General features: G+C 50.5%; 1 pseudogene; it reads right to left on the reverse strand.

Annotated features, from left to right (window-relative positions):
- Positions 1-17,160, reverse strand: part of LOC118095142 (zinc finger protein 420-like) — a 29,828-nt pseudogene that overhangs the window by 5,884 nt on the left and 6,784 nt on the right.

Here is a 17,160-nt window from a genome sequence, read left to right on the forward strand (position 1 = left end):
TACTTCAACTTCCCTTAAAACTCTGAGACCGACATTTAAAAAGGCCAGGGCTGTTCAGACAAGCCTGGTCATTGCTAAAAAAGGACATTCACAGAGAAGACTCTTGATTTCCCTCCATTCAGGGATCACGGTGGGGATGTGAGATTCCCAGATGCAGTGGAGGTTCATCACATAGAGCAGAGGTAGGCAACCTAAGGACCGGGGGCTGGATACGACCCGCGGGGGTCATTTAACCAGCCCCCGAGCTGCCCCCAAACCCTGCCGCCCACTCGGCAAGTCCCCGCACAGCATGGCTAGGGGACTCACTTCAGCGGTGTTGGCGGGGCTTCCTATCGGCTGCAGACGCCTCCTCCGTGCCAGAATGCGTGCGAGAGAGAGAGAGAGAGCGCAGAGAGATCTCCGGGGGAGTGAAGTGGCCCAGGCTGCTCAAGCCTTGTCAACCCCTGACATAGAGGTATGTATGGAATTTTAAAAATGATCTTATGATCTAACCGGGAGTTTTACTGAGAGGGTCCATGATCCCACGATTCTCCTCCTTGACTTCCTTACGCAGAGCTCTCTGGTCAGGATCCAGCAACGTCCCTGCCTCCTCTGTGAAACAAACAGCAACATCTTCACCTGCACACTCCTCATCAGCAGTTACCTCAATCTGGTTGGGCTAAATTTAAATTTATACGAAAATCACCTTCTTCACTGTGAACCCCCTTCCCATGTTCATGAGGAGACCAACTCTGTATTGTTTCGTTAGCAACAGAAGAGGAAAAGTGAATATAACTCACGCTTAATCTAAGCACAACGGCCACAAGAGCTCCTGTCTAGGCATTCGGCTTTGCGATGTTGAATGTTCTCTGTTCTCTCCCGTTATTATTATTATTATTATTATTATTAATTTCTTCACCACCCTATACCCAGAGGTCTCAAGGTGGTTCACAAAGAAGATCACAGCATATAAAATCAAAGAAAAAATCAAAGAAGAAAAATGGCTTAGGGAGCTGGGCATGTTTAGCCTGGAGAAGGGAAGGTTAAGGGGTGATATGATAGCCATGGTCAAATATATCAAAGGATGTCATATAGAGGAGGGAGAAAGATTGTTTTCTGCTGCTCCAGAGAAGCGGACACGGAGCAATGGATTCAAACTGCAAGAAAGAAGATTCCACCTAAACATTAGGAAGAACTTCCTGACAGTAAGAGCTGTTCGGCAGTGGAATTTGTTACCGTACCAAGGAGTGTGGTGGAGTCTCCTTCTTTGGAGGCCCCAGGGAGGGAATGCTCAGAGGCTGCGGGGAGGGATGCAGGAGGCAACCTGACCAGGTCCACCGTCCACCTTCCCCCTTCCATCCTCGCTAGCTTTGCAGAATCCGTCTCTTTCATCCTTGCTGGGGAGTCGAGGAGCCAAAACAAGCTGCAGGGTCCTGGGAGAGAGGAAGAAGCAAAGGGAGCCTCAGAGGCCCTGCAGGGATTCTCCTGCCCTAGATATTCTCCTGCCCCTGGAGAAGCACAAATGGGGCAGCCCCTTCCCCACAGAAGCCCCATTTCTAAACCTCTCCAGTGATTCCAATTTCCTCTGCTTGCTCCTCACCCCACTTCATAAGCCTGGCATGGTATTGTCAGTTTGCATTTCTTAGTGGGAAAAGTATTGATCTGATGTGTGGAGATTCTTTCCTCTTCCTATTCCTGAGTTTCACTTTCTCGTTCTTTCTCTGTGATTTTGTGTACATGGTATGCTTTCTGTTAAGGTTTTAGACCAGGCACCCCCAAACTTCGGCCCTCCAGGTGTTTTGGACTACAATTCCCATCTTCCCCGACCACTGGTCCTCTTAGCTAGGGATCATGGGAGCTGTAGGCCAAAACATCTGGAGGGCTGCAATTTGGGTATGCCTGTTTTAGACGGACCTCCTCCTCCTCCTCCTCCTTCCCACCCCAGTTTGTGAATAGAAATCAAACTTATTCTGCCCCTTCTGGTGAAATAGCCCTCCCTGCACCTCTGGGACCCCCAGCACAGCCTAAGAGAGGAGACTCACTCACCGGAGTCCAGGAGAGAGAAGGAAGCAGGAGGGGATGTGGGTGGGAGGGAGGGAGGGAGGGGCTTCCGCTCCGGAACACTTTCAACCCCCTCCACTTCCTGTCCTCTCTAGGAATCCAGCTCTGTTCCTTTTAACCCTTGCAAAGCCGAGCGCATGGAGCCCGCCCCTCTCTCTCCCTGCCTTCACTTTTCCTCCTTCTGAGCCTGCGCGCCAGGGGCTGCCCCCTCCCCTCCCCTCCCCACCTCCTCCATCTGTGCCAAGGACTCTGCCCCAAGGAGCCCACATCTGATCCGGACTAACCGCAAGGGAGACTAGGGTGGCCATGGGGGGGGGGCTCTCCTCTCCCCCTCCCCCAACATAGTACCTCCAGGCTCCTGGATCCCAAGGAAAGGCTGGGATGGAGAAGAGGCAAAAGTCTGCGTAGTGGCAGGAGGTGCCTTGGGCTCAGAAATGGCTCCAACAAGACACCCCCTCAAAAAAAAAAAAAAACTCCAGCTCAGCGAGCGGGGGGGGGCTTCCCAGGCAGGAGATCCATCCCTCCCTCCCGAAAATAATCTCTGAGGACGTGTCCCATGCAAGAAATGAAACGAACACGGGGTCCGGGGGGGGGGGCAGATGTGGAAGGCCCCTGTGTTGTTGTTTAGTCGTTTAGTCGTGTCCGACTCTTCGTGACCCCATGGACCAGAGCATGCCAGGCACTCCTGTCTTCCAAGGAGCCCTTTGGAGACGGAACGAGGGATCAGCCCGCCTTGAGGTCTTTCCACATCCTAGAGTCCTGCTAACCCCTGAAATGGAGCCTTGCAGAATCGGACTCTGAGGGGCACCACAATCACAGAGAGACCAATGGAGACACACACACACACCCCAAAAACCCTAAGCGTACCAGAATTCGCCATCGTCCCGGACGGTGACCCCCATTTGCTTCCGGTTTCTCTGGCTCACCTTCTGCCATTCTGGGAACCTGCGAAGGGGGGGGGGAGGTTTGAAGTGAGACAGGTCAACACCCTCTGCTCCTTGAGCAGGACAGTTTCTAACAGCCCCCCAGAGCCCACCCAGTCTCCTTTCACCTCCAGGGGGACCCCACCACATGGCATTGCAGGGGGTTGGGCTGGATGACCTTTGGGGACTCCTTCCAACTCTGCCTTCTAGGCTTCACGGGAGACTTCTACGCAGAGATCAGGCAACCGTCTCTTAGGGATTCTTCAACTGCGATTCTTGTATTGTGGGGGGTTGAAATAAATGACCGCTGGGGTCCCCTTCAGGGATCACGGTGGGGATGTGAGATTCCCAGATGCAGTGGAGGTTCATCACATAGAGCCGGGGGCTCCTGCAGCCCCCCCCAGCCCACCAAGACCAGACTCTGACAACTGATTGATTGATTGATTGACTGATAGTACCGTATTTCTGCTTTTCGTTCCAATGATTCCCAGAGCAGCTCACAAGCAACAGAGAACCACCGCACAATGTCAGTAATTGCAACCTATAAAATGCGATTCCTGCATTGCGGGGTGGGAGGTGGGGGTGGACTAGATGACCACTGGGGGGTCACTTCCAATTGTGCAGTTCAATTACGTAAATTTATTGATTTATTAAATTTGTGTACTGCCCTCCATCCATAGATCTCAGGGAGGTTGACAGCATAAAAAAGCAAGATAAAAACACGAAATTCCATATTGACCTGAATATAAGCAGTACCTTTAAAATTCAAGGGGGGGGGGAGACGATCCCCGAATATAAGCTGCTCCCTTAAAATTCCACAGGCACTCACCCCCGTTCCATTTTCCTGTATTTCTGTTTCAGCAGCGATATCGTAAAAGCCAGTTTTTTTAAGTTCGCGAATTTAAGCCACACTTTAACTTTTCACGGTCGGAATTTCTGTGTTTGTGTGTGTGTGTGTGTGTGTGTGTGTGTGTATTAACAGCATGCGAGGTAGGGTAGGCTGAGAGTCAGCGACCGTCCACCAAGATCACCCCAGGAGCTGCTGAGGGGGTGTGGAATTTGAACCCTGGTCTCCCCCATGTCCTAGCCCAGTGCTCTAACCACTGCACCATCCAAGTGGGAGCCAGCCAGGTTTGGCTCTGGGGCACCTTAGACTAGGCCTGCCAATCCTCTGCAGGGAACCGGCCCCTCTCCCTGGGTGTGGAAAGGGTCAAGGAGCCCAGAGGCCCACCCCCCAAAAGCTTGCCAGGACAGCAGGAGCCCCCCACCCACCACAGGGCTTGGCCTGGAACAAGGGCCTGGGGTCTGTGGTGTGCATGCCTAGGGTGCATTAGGTAGACTTGAGTGCCACCTGTGCATGTGCAGAGTGCATTTGCCCCGCCGCTGAAGGAACTCTCACTCGGTGGTGGCGCCCGCCCTGTGGAACCGTCCTCCCACCAGATGCCAAAAGGAAAAAAACACCTACCAGACTTTTAGAAGACATCTGAAGGCAGCCCTGTTTAGGGAAGCTTTTAATGTTTATTAGATTATTGTATTTTAATATCCTTCTGGAAGCCACCCAGAGTGGCTGGGGAAACCCAGCCAGATGGGCGGTGTATAAATAATAAATTATTATTATTATCATCATCATCATCATATCATGTTATATATATGTATTAACATATCATATTATATATATGCAGTCAAAACAATTGGCTGACGTTTTTTCTCTTCTCCCCCAGTTCTTCTTTGATGTGTCTGGACTTCGAGACTCAGTCCTGATCTCCTTGCAGCAGGAAGACACCCGTCAGCTCCGGGGGTCTGGCTCTGGGGGGCACAACCTCCCCATTGGCTTCGAGCTCTTCAGCGTGAGTCCAAGCACCTTGTTCTGGGGGGCAGGAGGTTCTTGGGGGGCGGGAGCAGGGCGGTTCATGGAAAACTTTTTTTTAAAAAAAATGCCTGCGCCAAAGGTCTTACCTTACTACACTAGGGATTATATAGCTGTATCTGAAATTTCATGCATATCAGTTAATATCTTGAGCCTTCTCCACCGAATTTAAATTTCAGTCTTCACGAAATAGGAAAACGGCCAAGTAAACAGCTATTTTCGTGGAGGAGGGTCAAGATATTAACTGATATGCATGAAATTTCAGATATAGCCATATAATTCCTAGTGTAGTAAGATAAGACCTTTGGAGAAGGCATTTTCAAAACTAGGTTTTTAATGACCCGCCCTAGGGGGGGGGAGGCCTTGCCTGACCTGGCAGGGGAGGGGCTGAGGAGGGGGCCGTTGGCGCTGAAATTTGAATTGCAGGACTCATCCAGCCCAACGGAGGCCTTTGAGCAGAGGCCGGCTGTCCACCCTCCCCCCTTGAGCGGCGATTCCCACCTTACAGGGGGTTGGGCTAGATGACCGCTGGGGACCCCTCCCCGTTCCATGTCATTCCCTTCCTCGCAGGTGGAGCAGAACCGGACTTGGCGCCTGCATCGCATCCCGCCCCGAATGGCTGGCTCCACCTACATCAACACCCGCAGTGTCCTGCTCCGGGCGGAGGTGCCCGGGGGTCGCTACTCCCTCCTGCCCACGACCTTCGACCCCGGCCAGAGCAGCGCCTTCCTCCTGCGGATCTACAGCGAGCGCCCAGCCAGGCTGCGGTGAGCAGGTCCCCTCAACCCGTACCCACCCACCCGCCTCCCTCCCTCCCTCCTTCCCTCTGAGCATCTGCAGAGTGCATTCGCCTCGCCTGACGGGCCCCTTCGGAGCAGCTGGGTCGGTCCCACCTGCCCCTTTCAGCTTTGCAACTTTGCGATTTAATGAGGGTGACAAGTGTTCCTCTGGGCATGGGCAGAGTGCCTTCCCCTCTCTACAGATGGAGCCGGTTGTGTGATACCAGAAAGACAGAGGGTGGGGGGGGTTCTCTCCTCGGCTGTGTATTTATTTTGAAAGCACCCCCCCACCCCACAAAAATTATTTCTGGGAGCTCATGTACCCCTGGCAGAGCCCTGCAGTTCACAGGGTAGTTTAGCGGGTGGGTGGGCTTTAGATGAAGGAGCCCTAAGCAGGGATTGCAGGGGGTTGGACTGGATGATCCCTGGGAGGCCCGTAGAGATCTATGTTCCTGGAAAGCTAAAAATACACTTCTTTCCCTCCCTCTCTGCCCCCCCCCCAGGGCCATCAACCGCAATGACCCCCCACCTCCACGCTGCAGCTGCTGCTCCGGATCCCACCAGCTCATCACCTCCGTCTGGGTTCATCGGGCCGTGGGGCTGGCGCTCCCCAACTCCAGCAAAGGTGAGCTTGCGATGACTCCTGCGTTACAGGGGGTTGGGCTAGATGACCCCTAGGGGGTCCCTCCCAGCTCCACAATTCCGTGATTCCGCAGAAAGACCCTCCCCTCTCCCTGATGCCACCCCTTTTGGGAGCCTTGAGCTGCCCACGGCAGACATAGTTGTAGAACGGTGGAGCTTGCGATGACTCCTGCGTTACAGGGGGTTGGGCTAGATGACCCCTGGGGGTCCCTCCCAGCTCCACAATTCCGTGATTCCGCAGAAAGACCCTCCCCTCTCCCTGATGCCACCCCTTTTGGGAGCCTTGAGCTGCCCACGGCAGACATAGTTGTAGAACGGTGGAGCTGGAGGGGGACCCTGAGGGTCATCTAGCCCAACCCCCTGTGATGCAGGAACGGCAGATAAAACGACAATGGCTCTGTGGATCTCACTGCCACAAGGTGGGTGTTGAGGGCATGCCCTGGGCGGCTTGCAAAAACGGCATGTGGCGAATTCAAGGGGGAGGTGGCAGGAGAGGCCGGCCAGCAGCTCTGAGCTGTGGCGCAGAGCCTCCACATTCAGGGATAGTCTACCTGTGCCCGGGGGGGGTGCTGGTGAGGGAGGGGCCCTGACATACTTCTCACCTTGGGAGAGGGGTCCCACAAGAGGCCTGGGGGCAAATGACTGGGGTGTCTCCCCCTCCCTCTCTCTCCAGCCCCAGATGTCTACGTGAAGCTCTGCGCCGAAGGGCAGGCGGTGCGATCCTGCCTCCACAAGGCCACCTCCAGCCCCGACTTCAACTTCAAGGCCGTCTTCTGCCGCCGGCGCCCGCGGAAGCCCATCCGCATCGAGGTGGGTGGGATGGGGGGGGCAAGAGCATTGGCATGATCTCCCACCCCCAGGGCTCCGGGTGACAGAAGGAAGGCTGTCCCGGGGAGGGTACAGACTGGATGGCAGGGGGTTGGGCTAGATGACCGCTGGGGACCCCTTCCAGCCCAACAGTTCTATGCTTTTAAAGCTCCGATACCTGCCTCTTGGGGCTCCCTTCCAACTCCACGATTCTATGAACTGGGAGGAAGCTCTGGGCCAGGAGGGGGGTTTGGGGTCTGCAAGAGGACTGAGTCCATGATGGATGGCGCCATCGGCGGTCCTGAGGTGGAACCGCAGAACTGTCGAGATGGAAGGGACCCCCAAGGGTCATCTAGCCCAACCCCCCGCAATGCAGGAATGTGGAATCAGGGACACCATCCGCCGCACCCCTCCTGTGGGGCCGTCCTCTTCTCGGGTCCTGCCGGCTTCTCCCCCTGCCCCGAACACCAACTGGGGCGGGCGTTGAATGAATGAATCCTCTCATTTTTGTTTTTCATTTGGTTCCACGAATACAAAGTTATAAACAAAGAATCGAAAAACATATCCATAAAAAGAGATTCATCCGAAACTCACGACTTCATCCCCCCGCCCTCCATGGAGTCTCATTTTAAACATTTATTACTGCATATAATTGTTTATTATTTAATTTCCATACTGCCCTATACCCGAAGGTCTCAGGGCAGTTCAGATAATATATCAAATTAGTATCATGAAGCCCGTTAAATTAACGGGTGCTAGAACAGTGACAGGATCGGGCTGCGCTCACAAGCAAAACCGTGTGGGTTTTTTTGGGGGGGGGGACTCATTCATTCATTCATTCATTCATTCAAATATCTGGGTCCTTTTTTGTAGGGGGGGCAGGCGACGCACCTGCCGGATTGCGCTTTAGGGCGCAGCTGGAGGAAATGGGAAAGCGCTCCAACAACAGGTGCCGGGGGAGATCGAGTTGCTTGCATCGGCTCGCTCCTTCCCGGAGGGAGCCCAGAAACAGAGGCTGCCACCCGTTGCAGTGCTTCTCCTCAGACAACCTGGGGGGGGGGGAGAGAATCACCTCAGCCCCTCGCCCACCTCCCTCGGCCAGCCTGAGGCGGACTCGAACTGTAGGCCCCGCCCCCCTGCGAGTGAACCCAGGCAGCATTTCTCCTCGGGCGGTGGGGGGGGGAGGTTTCGAAGGGGAGAGAGATAGGAACGGAGAGAGCGGGAGGGAAAACACTTGTGGCGGCCTCGCTAGCCAGGAACGTGGCTGGCCCACCACCAACACCAGCCCGCCAACCGCCCTCGTTAGTTTTTAATTGCTGCTGGGAAGCGTAGTTTGAAAGGCGGCTGGGGGACGCCGTCGCCACTGAGGCCAAGCGGTTCTTTCTGCCTCCGTCTTGTGACCGAATTTGTGGCCGTCTCCCGCTCCTCCTCCCCCCGCACGTTGCTCCACTTGGGCGCCGGTGCTCCGAAAGAGGGAGCTGAGGAGGCGGCTGCACAATTGTCGCCTGTGGCCGGAGTGAAGAGGCTGGAACGGAGCCCAAGCCTGGAGCTGGTAAGGGGAGGGAGCCGAATGCCTCGTGTCTCTGCGTCCAATCCCTGTGTCCGTGGGGCACATGCGCAGTAGCACGGACACAGAGACTGGACGCAGAGACACTTGCACTTCATTATATAGGATACGCAAAATCAAAACAAAAAACGACAACGCAATAAAAAACAACCACTCAAAAGAGCCAGCATTTTAAAAAGGGTATAGGATGTCAAATCAAACCACGTTTTTGCCTGGTGGCTAAAGGTGTATAATGAAGGCGCTAGGCGAACTTCCCTGGGGAGAGTATGCCACAGACGGGGAGCCACTGCAGAAAAGGCCCTGTTCTCGTGTTCTTTCATACTTCAATTTTTATATCAAACCACATTGTCCGCGGTGATTCTTACACTACAAGTGAGATCGAAATCCTGCTCGTGTTTCCATCTGCTTGCAGTGGTTTCCTAAATAACTTCTTTTGTAAAGTTTTTGTCCTCTTGGTTTCTCAGTTTTCCAGTCAGTTTTGCCATTGGCATAGTCCCTCATAGCTTGCCACTCCTCTCTTGTCGGGACTTTGCCTTCTTTCCATCTCTGGGCATCTGGGCAGCTGTTGTTCCATACATAACATATCTTTTCTCTTCCTTTTTGATGGAGGCACCTGTAATTCCTAACAGAAAAGCTTCTGGTTTCTTAACAAAGGTTATTTCTTAGCATTTGCTCTTTCATTTCATTATATATCATCTCCCAGGAAGCTTTCGTTACCTTACAGTTCCACCACATATGATGAAAGGCACCTTCTTTTTCTTTACATTTCCAGCAGATATTTGAAACTTGTCCTATACATTTCCGTCAACTTACTGGGAGTCAAATACCGCTGGCACATCATTTTCATATACGGCGGTACCTCTGGTTGCGGACGGGATCCGTTCCGGAGGTCCGGCTGGATCCCGAGGTTTTCGCAACTGGGTAGAGCGCTTCTGCGCATGCAGCAAAACCTGGAAAGATACTTCCGGGTTTGCCGCTTACACAACCCGAAGTCTACGTAACTACTCCTGTAGTTTTCTTTCAATTCACAACATGCCATAAATTGCAAATCCCTTCCCAATCTACCATCTCTCATTCCTCTCCTTTTGGTCCCCACTCCACAGGTGTGGGCCAGGCGGTTCCTGTGCAGCACCCGGCTGGGGTACGTCAAAGTCTTGGCTGCGGAGGCCCCCCCGGACGCTGGCAGTGGGCAGGTGCTGCGGCTGCAAGGGGGACCCCCTGCCTGCCCCCCGGGCTCCATCCTCGTGGAGACCTCCACCAGCTCAGACCTCCTGGCTCTGTGAGCTCGGCCAAGGAGCCCTCTATGGGCGCCAGGGAGTGCATTGGGTGGCCGCCTAGGGGTGGGCGCACCCTTTCCCCGGAGGCACCCTCTCCCGAAGAATGTGGAGCTGTCGGCACACAGGCAAGGACCACCGTCCTTCTGCTCAAGACGAAGAAGCCGTACTGCTTGTTGTCATTTATTTCCGCAGAAGTTTTTTGAAATATTTCATTTTATAACATGTACATAAAACGGAGAGAACGGTTGCAGCAGCCGTGGGAAACGAAATGGTAAAAGGGGCACATGGGACGCGTCTGGATGCGCACAGGTGGAAATGGAAGGAAATTCTTGCCGTGGATTTCTGTCCTGACGAGCTCCAAGGAAAGGCTGTTGATTGTCAAGTCTAGTTACCGGGACTTCTTTGGAGGTCTTTAAGCAGAGGCTTGACAAGCATATGTCAATAATGCTTTGATGGTGTTTCCTGCTTGGCAGGGGGTTGAACTGGATGGCCCTTGTGGTCTCTTCCAACTCTGTGATTCTATGATTCTATGACTTGCCCACCACCTTCCGAGGGAGACCGTTCCCTTCTTGGATGCCGCAAACGGAAAAGGGAAGTTAGAAACATTAACAAAACCTCTCTTTGCTGGACACCAGGAATGTAGCCATGAAGCTTTTCGCTTCTGGAACTTCTGTTTGCTGCTTTCAAATGCTGGTGGTGAATTGTGCCGCACTTCAAATTTTATATTCTGCTTTAATAAAGTCTTCTAAACCCAGCAGGATCTGTAAAAACCCAGCTACACCTACTGTGTAAAGAGTAGAAAATTAACAGAGTTTGAACCTCGTAGGTTGTTGGCTTTGTGGCTGGGAGGCTGGAGAGCGGCTGGCTGGGGGCAGGGTAACCCCCCCCCCCAGAAAGAGCAGGTTTTTGGGGTGCTCCTGGACCCCTCTCTGTCACCTTCAAGAACCCTCCATGGCTAGGAGCACATTTTCCCAGCTACAGCTGCTGTTATAGGAATTTTAGGGTCCCAAATATAAAATAAACGTTCATAAATGTACTGTACAACACTAAATAATAATAATAATAATAATAATAATAATAATAATAATAATAATGTAAAAGTCTTTTTGGAATGTCTGGTCATCCTGCTCACAAATCAGCCTGGCTAATTCTGCGTACTCTACCATATTTGTTTGCCATTCCTCCATAATCGGCAGATCTTGATGTTTCCATCCTTGAGCCATCAAAACTCTGACCGGCATTGTCACATACAGAACGTTTTTTGTCTTCTTTTGGTATCTCCTCCCCAAGCATTCCTAAAAGAAATGCCTCCAGCCTTTTAGGGAAGGTATATCTAAACATTATTTTAAGTTCATTGTATATACTGTCCCCAAATGCCTTTGTTTTATTACACAGCCACCACATGTGGTAAAGATCGCCATCCTTATCTAAACTTTTCCAGCATTTTTTACTTCTAGTCCTGTACATTTTTGCCAACTTGGTTGGAGTGAGATATCATCGATACATCATCTTCATGAGAAGCGGACACGGAGCAATGGATTCAAACTACAAGAAAGAAGATTCCACCTAAACATTAGGAAGAACTTCCTGACAGTAAGAGCTGTTCAGCAGTGGAATTTGCTACTACCGGTAAGGAGTGTGGTGGAGTCTCCTTCTTTGGAGGTCTTTAAGCAGAGGCTTGATAGGCATATGTCAAGAATGCTTTGATGGTGTTTCCTGCTTGGCAGGGGGTTGGACTGGATGGCCCTTGTGGTCTCTTCCAACTCTGTGATTCTATGTTGTTTTCCTTTAATACAGTACATGCCGTAAATTTTATGCCCTTATTCCAGAGTTTAGATCATGCCACCAACACTTTGAATTGTGCTTGGAAACATACCCTGATCCAATGTAGGCCTTTCAGGACCAGTGTTATATGGTCTCGGCAGCCGCTCCCAGTCCCCAGTCTAGCTGCCGCATTCTGGATCAGTTGTAGCTGATCAAAGGTAGCCCCACGTAGAGCGCATGGCAGTAGTCCAAGCGGGAGACAACCAGAGCATGCACCACTCTGGCCAGACAGTCCACAGGCAGGAGCGGAGAGGGGTCCTACTCCTGGATTTCCCTTGGGGGCATCTGGTCAGCCACAGTGGGAACCAGACGCTGGGCTGGGTGGACCAATGGTCGGATCCTGCAGGGTTTCGCTTATGTTCTTCGCTGCTCCGCCAGTGATGGGGGCCAGTGGCGGCCTCCCTTCTCTTGTCCTCTTGCTTCTCGCCGCAGCCAGTTCGGAGTGGGCTGTTTGGCAGGGACAAAACAGAACAGACCTCTCTTGGCCCGGGACTTTTCCCCGCCCTCTTCCGGTGTGTCTCGTTTTGCCGGAGGAGAGAAGAGGCCAAAGTCCAAGCGGCTGGTCACTCTTTCCCTTCTTGGAGAGCTAGGTTTGCACGGGGGGTGCTGACCCACTCAGGCCTCCCCTGCCCTCCCATGGATGGTCCCCACTGTTATATCTGCTCCCCAGACCCCCACCTACCCACTGCCAGCAATAAACTGCAGAAGCTGAAAAACCTTTAGTCAAAAGTTGTTCTTTTGCCCACGAACTTCGCCCCTGCGTGATTTATTGGGAACCAGATGCATCTACTCCGAAGAAGCTTCTGCAGCTCTGCTCTCCATCCAGACATGGAGCGTCTTGGAATTGAAGACCCAGAAATAAGAGACCGAGGGGAATGTGTGGGTCCTAAGCTGGGAGTCGCCGGAAAGGAGTTGCTGGGAGAGGCAGAAGGTTGTGTTGAGCAGGCGAGGGAAGAACAGGAGCAGAGAGAAAGACGAGGTTGGGCTGAGCTGGTGTGGGAATGATCGGCAGAGAAAAATGTACAGCCAGCAAAATAATACTAATAATAATAATAATAATAATAATAATAATAATAATAATAATAATATGTAAGGGCACGGGGTACCTTTTGTCTCTCCCCCACCTTGGCATGCCAGCTCTCCCTCCGAAGACCTCTGGGCTGCCCCCTTTCCGGGGAGGACCAAGCTATACCCCGTTGCCTTACTAAAATGACGGTAGACTGCCACCACCAAACGCTATAACCAAGCCGTTTGGACAGATATTACTCTGGTAGGAGGCAAAGCAGCAAGGACTGGTTAGCAATGTGAAGCCAGGAAGGACCAAAACCCACAGAAATATCTTTCAACTATTTATTGTAGAAAGACAGTTAAACAAACAGAATATAACAGTTCTCAGAAAAGGGATTACGAAAGTAAAACAATAAACATAGCTTACTTACGAACCCGAACTTAGAATGGTGTTGGAAAAAATTCTGGCAACTTGCAGCAGAAGCCTGGCAAGCTCCGCATTTCTCAGGCTTTTGGAACCGGCAAGACAGCAAAACAGGCAAACACCTTGCAAGCCATTTGCAGAACACAAAACACTTTTTTTTCAGACTTAAATCTCCAAAAGCCCCTTAAGGGCGTGCACGCAAGCACAGGTGGGATTTCAGGTAACAGACCAATCCACATTAGCTTTACTTTCAAATGGACCTATCAATAGAGCACAGAGCGTTTGTCTTGTCAATCAATTAAGGAGCTTATGCTGATGTTCGGTGTTTACACATCAATCACTCCAAGGCAACCTAACCTTCCTGTTCTCAGGCAAAAGTTCTTATCTTAGTTCTTATCAAGAGAATGTGAGATAAACCAGCTGCAAGGCTGTGAAAATTAGCACTTAAATCAAAGGCCAGGGAAAGACAACAGGAATTTCCTCCCTTGAGTTGAAAAGGTGAGTTTCCCAAGCCCAGGCTGTTTGAGCTGAACCAGACTTCCACAATGCTTTGCAGCTTTCCCAGCTTGCTTTGCAGGGGCTAGACATAGAGATGTTTGTAATTTCACGACAAATAATAATAATAATAATATTTATACCCCGCCCTTCCCAGTCAAGACCGGGCTCAGGGCAGCTAACAACAAAAATATCAACACAAGTATGAAAGAAACAATTCAGTTAAAATACAGATTAATACAATGTTAAAATTCAATTTTAAAATTAAAAATCTACAAGAAAGATAAAACCATTATTATGAGATGAAACCTTAGGGGAGGGTAACCCCGGGGTCAGACTGCGTCAGTCCAAAGGCCAAACGGAACAGCTCTGTCTTGCAGGCCCTACGAAAAGGTGACAAATCCCGCAGAGCCCTAGTCTCCTGAGACAGAGCGATCCACCAGGTCGGGGCCAGTACTGAGAAGGCCCTGGTCCTGGTCTAGGCCAGCCTAACCACCTTGTGACTCGGGATCTCCAGTATGTTATTATTTGTGGACCTTAATGTCCCCTGCGGGTCATACCGGGAGAGGCGGTCCCATAGGTACGAGGGTCCTAAAAGGGGATGCAATGCAACTCCTGAAACGGTGAACAACGAAAGCTATGATCTCGTATGAGGAAAGGGAATTAAGATTCCTCCTTCCCCATCCTCTGTGGATTAAAATGTCCAAAGATTAGGAAAAGAAGAAAGAAGAGGAAGCAGGATTGGATGAACATTAAAAGAGATAATAATTGTGGATTGTGACTTGTGGCTGAGATTTGATGGAACAGTTTTAATAAGACTTTATAGAAACTGGACCTAGATACTGGAGAAATACTAATTTGGATTTTGAGACAATCATTATAAGAGTCACATTTCACTGTCTGAGTGGTTAAGATTTGAAGGCTGGGCTTGTTGTTTAGTCGTGTCCGACTCTTCGTGACCCCATGGACCATAGCACGCCAGGCACTCCTGTCTTCCACTGCCTCCCACAGTTTGGTCAAACTCATGTTTGTAGCTTCGAGAACACTGTCCAGCCATCTCATCCTCTGCCGTCCCCTTCTCCGTGTGCCCTCAATCTTTCCCAACATCAGGGTCTTTTCCAGGCAGTCTTCTCTTCTCATGAGGTGGCCAAAGTATTGGAGCCTCAGCTTCAGGATCTGTCCTTCCAGTGAGCACGCAGGGCTGACTTCCTTAAGAATGGATAGGTTTGATCTTCTTGCAGTCCATGGGACTCTCAAGAGTCTCCTCCAGCACCATAATTCAAAAGCATCCATTCTTCGGCGATCAGCCTTCTTTATGGTCCAGCTCTCACTTCCATACATCCCTACTGGGAAAACCATAGCTTGAACTATACGGACCTTTGTCGGCAAGGTGATGTCTCTGCTTTTTAAGATGCTGTCTAGGTTTGTCATTGCTTTTCTCCCAAGAAGCAGGCGTCTTTTAATTTCGTGACTGCTGTCACCATCTGCAGTGATCAAGGAGCCCAAGAAAGTAAAATCTGGGCTACGGAGGGAAATGTAGGGAAAGTGTCATCTTGCTGAAGGGGAAGAAAAAGGCTGGATACAAAATCCAGATGGGATTATTCTGGAGTGCAAATTATGAATAATTGTTGCAACAGATGATTTTCAGAGAGGGAGCTGGGAGTTTCCTTTTCACAGTTTTTTGTATCTTTTATATTAAGATTCTTTTATTTTGAATTAAGGACACAGATAGGAAGAGGAGAGTTGGAGGTGCGAGGGACCTGCAAGGAATGCAGGGAAGGAAGGATCTCTCAGGGGGGGAGAGGGGGAGAAGAGGGGGGCACCCAGGGTTGAGCTGGGGCGCCTGTCTTCCCTATGTGTTGATGAATCATATGATACAAATGTGATAAAGGGTATTTTTAGTTATTCTCTCCCCCCCTTCTCTTTTCTATACAATTGTGTTTTATGAGGGCTGTTTAATAATTTTTGCTACATTACTTTTCTTTTTTGGTTTTTCCTCTGTATGAATTCTTTGATGGGAAGTGAGATGGCAACTTTTCCCAAAGCTCTTTCCACATTCGAAGCACTGGTAGGGTTTCTCCCCTGTATGAGTTTTTTGATGGGAAGTGAGATGGCAGCTTTTCCCGAAGCTTGTTCCACATTCGAAGCACTGATAGGGTTTCTCCCCTGTATGAGTTTTTTGATGAGAACTGAGACTGGAGCTCTGACTGAAGCTCTTTCCACATTCGAAGCACTGATAGGGTTTTTGCCCTGTATGAATTCTTTGATGGGAAGTGAGATCTTTCTTCAGACGGAAGCATTTTCCACAGTCTGAGCACTGGTAGGGTTTCTCCCCTGTATGAATTCTTTGATGGGAAGTGAAATGGGCGCTTTGACTGAAGCTCTTTCCACATTCCAAGCACTGATATGGTTTTTCCCCTGTATGAATTCTTTGATGGGAAGTGAGATCACCACTCTGACGAAAGCTCTTTCCACATTCCAAGCACGGATAGGGTTTCTCCCCTGTATGAATTCTTTGATGGGTAGTGAGAGCGGTCTTATAACCGAAGCTTTTCCCACATTCGAAGCACTGATAGGGTTTCTGCCGTGTATGAATTCTCTGATGGGAAGTGAGATCACCACTCAGACAAAAGCTCTTTCCACATTCAAAGCACTTATAGGGTTTCTCCCCTGTATGAGTTTTTTTATGAGAACTGAGACTGGAGCTCTGACTGAAGCTCTTTCCACATTCGAAGCACTGATAGGGTTTCTCCCCTGTATGAATTCTTTGATGGGAAGTGAGAAATCCCTTCAGACGGAAGCATTTTCCACAGTCTAAGCAGTGATAGGGTTTCTCCCCTGTATGAATTCTTTGATGGGAAGTGAAATGGGTGCTTTGACTGAAGCTCTTTCCACATTCCAAGCACTGATAGGGTTTCTCCCCTGTATGAATTCTTTGATGGGAAGTGAAATTTCCCTTCAGACGGAAGCATTTTCCACAGTCTAAGCACTGATAGGGTTTCTCCCCTGTATGAATTCTTTGATGCAAAGTGAGACTATCCTTACGAATGAAGCTCTTCCCACATTCTCTGCACTGATACAATTTCTCCCTACTCTGTCCTGTTTTGTGTGAAGTGAGGCTATCCCTCTGAACGAAGCTCTTTCTTTGATGGGAGGTGGACCGGGAGCTCTGACGGATGTTCTCTCCACACTCTGAATATTTATATGACTTCTCCGCTATGTGGATTCTGTTCTTCCCTTCCCCCTTGTTCTTCCTTTCCAATTCATCACCATCTGCAATGAAGAGAGTAGCTAATTAGAGCCTTAGAGTTCCAGTTTATTAAACAAAATTCATGAATGCTTGTGATAGAGCAGGCATCTCCAACAGGTAGATCACCAGATGTCTGTGGCAGATCACTGGACATCTGTTGTAGATCACGGTAGATCACCCCCCCCCCCACATAAAAAGCTTTGGCTCCCCTGAAAAAGAAACTCAACAACCTCTGCTCCCCTACAAAAGCTCAACAA

This window comes from Zootoca vivipara, chromosome 13 (assembly GCF_963506605.1).
Source record: "Zootoca vivipara chromosome 13, rZooViv1.1, whole genome shotgun sequence".
Taxonomy (NCBI): Eukaryota; Metazoa; Chordata; class Lepidosauria; order Squamata; family Lacertidae; genus Zootoca; species Zootoca vivipara.